Genomic DNA, 5796 nt, shown 5'->3' on the forward strand with positions numbered 1-5796 from the left:
TGGACTATCATATATTGCTGGAAAGCCCAGGATGTCTACTTTCCAACGCCGTTGAGAGCGCGCCAATTGGGCTTCTGTAGCTCCAGAAAATCCACTTCGAGTGCAGAGAGGTCAGAATCCAACAGCATCTGCAGTCCTTTTTGGTCTCTGAATCAGATTTTTGCTCAGGTCCCTCAATTTCAGCCAGAAAATACCTGAAATCACAGAAAAACACACAAACTCATAGTAAAGTCCAGAAAAGTGATTTTTAACTAAAAACTAATAAAAATATACTAAAAACTAACTATATCATATCAAAAACATACTAAAAACAATGCCAAAAAGTATACAAATTATCCGCTCATCAGTGGGTATTCAAAAATAAACTTGGTGAGGATGGACAAGTTGTTCGTAACAAGGCTAGATTAGTGGCCCAAGGTTACGATCAAGAAGAGGGAATAGATTTTGATGAGTCTTTTGCTCCGGTAGCTAGAATGGAAGCAATTAGGTTGTTTCTTGCCTATGCTTCCCATAAAGGTTTCAAAATGTTTCAAATGGATGTTAAATGTGCTTTCCTTAATGGCTTTATTGATAGAGAAGTGTATGTGGCTCAACACCCCGATTTTGAACATAAAGATTTTCCTAATCATGTGTTTAAACTTTCAAAGGCTCTTTATGGCCTTAGACAAGCTCCAAGAGCTTAGTATGAAAGGCTTAGTGCCTTCCTATTAGAAAATCATTTTCAAAAGGGAACCACCGACACTACTTTGTTCATTAAAGTTTCTAATGATGACATCCTTCTTGTTCAAGTTTAAGTGGATGATATTGTGTTTGGATCAGCCAAAGAGTCCTTGTGTGAAGAGTTTGGACAACTCATGACTAGTGAGTTTGAAATGAGTTTAATGGGAGAGATAACTTTCTTTCTTGGCCTCCAAATTAAACAAACTCCTAGTGGTACCTTTATTCACCAAGGCAAGTATGCGAAAGAATTGATAAAGAAATTTGGCTTAGAAAATTCCAAACCAATGGGAACACCAATGCATCCTAACACTAAACTTGAAAAGGATGATGATGGCCTAGATGTGGATGAGAAACGGTATAGGGGAATGATTGGTTCACTAATGTATCTCACATCCTCTAGACCGGATATTGTTCAAAGTGTGGGTGTATGTTCAAGATTTCAATCTCACCCAAAAAGAATCCCATCTTTCGGCTGTTAAGCGCATCATTAGATACATTAAGGGAACATGTGATTATGGCTTGTGGTATCCAAAATCTGATGATTTTTGTACAGTAGGGTTTTGTGATGCAGATTATGCGGGTGATAGAGTGGATAGAAGAAGCACCTCCGGCATGTGTTGTTTCCTTGGAAGCTCACTCAACATGTGGTCAAGCAAGAAACAAGCCACAGTTGCTTTATCCACAGCTGAAGCTGAATACATATCCGCATCTGCTTGTTGTTCACAATTAATATGGTTAAAAACGCAATTGGAAGATTACAAATTAAAGATCAATAGTATACCCTTATTTTGTGATAACATTAGTGCAATAAATATTTCAAAAAATCCTGTTCTGCACTCAAGAACAAAGCACATTGAAATCAAATATCATTTTATTAGAGAACATGTGCAAAAGGGTACTATTGATATTCAATTTGTAAAATCTGAAGAACAACTTGCTGATATTTTTATAAAACCCCTCTATGAAGATAGATTTTGTTTGTTAAGGAAAAGTTTAGGAATGTTTGATTTAAGTTCTGTTGAAAATCTGTGAAATTCTAATTCTGTTTGGTTTTGTCTCGTAGGAAAGCAGGAGACAAATTTCAGGATGTGTTGAACGGGCCATGATACAGGGGGAGACTGAACTGAAGTTAATTATTTTGGGCCCCACCAAATCTCTTTGACCTCACTCTGACCCGTTCCTCATTTTTTTAAATTATACTTTTGGAAAGTTGTCAAATCAAATCATTATTCTTCCCTCATCCCTTGATTCTAGGAACCATTTTTATTTGTCCTGAATTAGTATGGACTGCATTACTTTCTCTTCATTTTTTGCAGGGTCCCTCCTTGATTAAAAAAAAGGCTGAATTGAAACTGTTATGTTTCATTGATTTGTTGCACTATTTTGCAGACCTGCTTTGCTCTGTTTTATGCTTTGATCTGGCTCTGTTTTGAGCACTTTGTGTTAGTAGATTGATTTTGAGTTGAGCTTTGATTGTCATGTGCTCAAATGCATGTGTGCTGACTGGACCATTATGTTTTGGTGAAAAACAAATATTCTGCCTTTTGTATGTTGTTTTCATTTATTTTGCATTGCCCCTTGATGCTAAAAGGGGGAGAAAGTGTCGAAAAGTGAAATTAACAAAACAGGGATGAAATCCTTGTTTGGAAGGATTTATGATCTCCCTCGTTTTAAGTTTTAATATTTTGTTATGATTATGTGTTTGATGTTAATAATGCATCTGATTGATGCTTGCTATTTTGGATTGATGCTTGCTGTTTGATGCTTGCTGCTTTGAGTTGATACTTGATGCTTTAATTTTATCTTGGTAAAATGTTTACTGTGTTGATGATATAATTTACTTACCTTGATAAAATGATTGCTGAATTTTCTTGGCAGTTCCTTTAAACTGTGATTTGGAAATTGTTATGGTTTGAAAGGATCAAGCTTGATTAGAAATATTTTCCTTACCATAATTACTTTGCTCTGATTTGTTGATTGAAAAATATTTTTAAAACAGATTGAACAGCAATTTATTTTTCAAAAATATTTTGGTTGATTGTTTTTTTGTGAGTTTGAGCAGAAAATTAAATTTTTTATAGCAAATAAAATCTGCTCATAAATCAAGCATTTAACATCATGGAATGAATATGCTAAATAACATTGTTACTTGAAGCTTGATTAAATTGTTACAGGTATAAAGCTTCCCTTGGTAAAAATGGCATATATTAATGGGGAGCCATGTAACAATTTAAAAAGGGGAGAAATTCAAAATTCAAAGGGAGTATTCTTTACTCAATCTTTTAATTTCTTTCTATTTCAATTTTAATAATGTTTGTCATCAAGGGGGAGATTGATGAGTTTGGAAAACTCCAAATTAATTTGATGATGATCAAACATTATTAAAACAATTAATTACAAAATTATTAATTTGATTTTTAATCCACACTTATTAATTAATAATTTTGTTATATGCAGATTTCATCAATGGGCACAAAAGAATGCATGAAGTCCAATTTGATTGACAAAAATAATTAGCCTTTGTGCAAAATATTAATATAAGTGCCTGATTTATTAAAATGATAATTGGGCCAAAAATTTAAGAAGCAAGCCCAATTAAAATCCTTGCAAGACCAACAAGGGTTAGGTCCAAAATTGAAAATAAAGAGAAAGTAAAAGATGAATGCTTCCCACTAACACCAACTCATTCCATGGTTGGAATTCAAATTTTGAATTAAATGGATTTAATGAATGCCTTGGAATATGGAAAGAGAAAATCTGATTTGATGGCATTTATTGAGTTGAGCACGTTACAAGGCAAAAGCATGTGAATTTGATTTTAATTGATTATAATCTATATCACACATTACTTCCATTGCTTTTCTTCTTTCTACTCTCTTTTCTCTCTCTTTGCATACGGTCACCTCACTGTCAGAGAAGAAGATGGTAGAAGCAAGTAATTTGAAGAAGGAAGCAGAGGCTAGGCATGGGTAATATAAACCTAACTCATTTTCATTTTCTTCTTTAATTACATTGCAATTTTTTCTCTGTTCTCTCTGCTCTCTCTCTTTCGGTCTTGTCTAGCAGGAAAGGAGGGATGAAGCAAGCTATCAGTAAAAATCATGATGAAGCTAGAAGCAAGCTAAAGACCATCACAATGATGGCAAGAAAAAGAAAACATAAAGTATGTAGTGGCTGAGATTTTCACCAAGAATGGTTAGATTTGGTGAGGTAATGCTAAAAAAAGGAATCATCATCATCATGAAGCATCAAGGGCCAGAAATCCATCTTGGAGAGGAAGCCAAGGATGGAGAGCCCGGATTGATGAAGGGTGATGATCAAGAAAGGACTAGAGGTAATTGTATGTTGGTTAATGCATGGTTATCTCTTCTCTCTCTGTGAGGCCGAACTGGTTTTTGTTGTGAAGGAAAAGAAGCTGAGCTCGGGTTTGTGTTTCAACTGTGAAGGCTTCACTTCTCTATAAAAGGGGTGAACAGTCATGGTTTGATTCAAGGAGTAAGGTTTGAGAGTGCAAGGCACAGAGTTCTCAGAGCTACCTGAGCTAAAAGATTTCTCTTCTCCTTCAATGTTTTCTATTTTGTAATTTTTCTGTTTAATTTTGTCATGTCTTGAGTCTCATGGAAAAAGGCAAACAGTGAGGTTTGTATGAAAAAGCCATAGAGCGGAAAAAGGCAGAGAATACAAAATTAAAAGAAAAAGCCATAGATGTCCTTAGAGTTCCTTTATACATCTGTGTTGTGTTTCATGATTCTGTGGGAATCCCCTTGTAAGTTGGGTTAGCACTTTACAATTTGTAATCTGGATGATTATAGTGAAATTCCATCATTGTTGTGATGGAGACTGGATGTAGGCTGCACTACACTTAGCAGCTGAACCAGGATATATTTGGGTGTAATCTTCTCTCTCTCCTACTTCACTTCTTTTTTTACTGTTCAGATGCAAAATCAAAAATGTCTCGTGCCAAGTGACGAGACAAAATGAAAATGTCTTGTGGCTAGGGACGAGCTAAAAACAGAAAAGTCTCCTCTAAGTCCAGCAAGTGTTAGCAAGCGAAAAGAGGGCTAAGATTCAACCCCCCTTCTCTTAGCCACTGAAACCATCAGTTTTCGTTTTGTACTTCTGTTTCAATGTATATCTTTCTTTATTTTCTTTGAGAAGTAAAAAGCAAAAAAGAAAGGTATTAAGAAAAATTCATAGAGTGAAAAAGATTGAGTAAAATGTTGTATAGTCCCAACACCAAACTTAGAGTTTGGATATGGGGTCTTAACACCAAACTTAGAGTTTGGTTGTGGCCTCCCAACACCAAACTTAGAGTTTGACTGTGGGGGCTCTTCTTGACTCTGAACTGAGAGAAGCTCTCCATGCTTACTTTCTTTTGTCACAGAGGGATGGCCATGTGCCTTAAACATAAGGTAGTCCCCATTCAATTGAAGGACTAATTCACCTCTGTTGACATCTATCACAGCTCCTGCTGTGACTAGGAAGGATGACAGCGCGAAATTGTGAACAATACTTTTCACAACTCTCATAATCCCCGGTAATGAACCCCAAAAACTTGGTGTTCAATACCATGGCATAAACACAACTTCGCACAACTAACCAGCAAGTGCACTGGGTCGTCCAAGTAATAAACCTTACGCGAGTAAGGGTCGATCCCACGGAGATTGTTGGTATGAAGCAAGCTATGGTCATCTTGTAAATCTTAGTCAGGAAAACTCAAATGGATATGGTGATATACGAATAAAATATAAAGATAAAGATAGAGATACTTATGTAATTCATTGGTGGGAATTTCAGATAAGCGCATGAAGATGCTGTGTCCCTTCCGCCTCTCTGCTTTCCTACTGTCTTCATCCAATCCTTCTTACTCCTTTCCATGGCAAGCTTAAGCAAGGGTTTCACGTTGTCAGTGGCTACCTCCCATCCTCTCAGTGGAAATGTTCAACGCACCCTGTCACGGCACGGCTAATCATCTGTCGGTTCTCAATCAGGTTGGAATAGAATCCATTGATTCTTTTGCGTCTGTCACTAACGCCCAGCCTTCAGGAGTTTGAAGCTCGTCACAGTCATTCAATC

The sequence above is a fragment of the Arachis duranensis genome, chromosome 7 (assembly GCF_000817695.3).
Source record: "Arachis duranensis cultivar V14167 chromosome 7, aradu.V14167.gnm2.J7QH, whole genome shotgun sequence".
Classification (NCBI taxonomy): Eukaryota; Viridiplantae; Streptophyta; class Magnoliopsida; order Fabales; family Fabaceae; genus Arachis; species Arachis duranensis.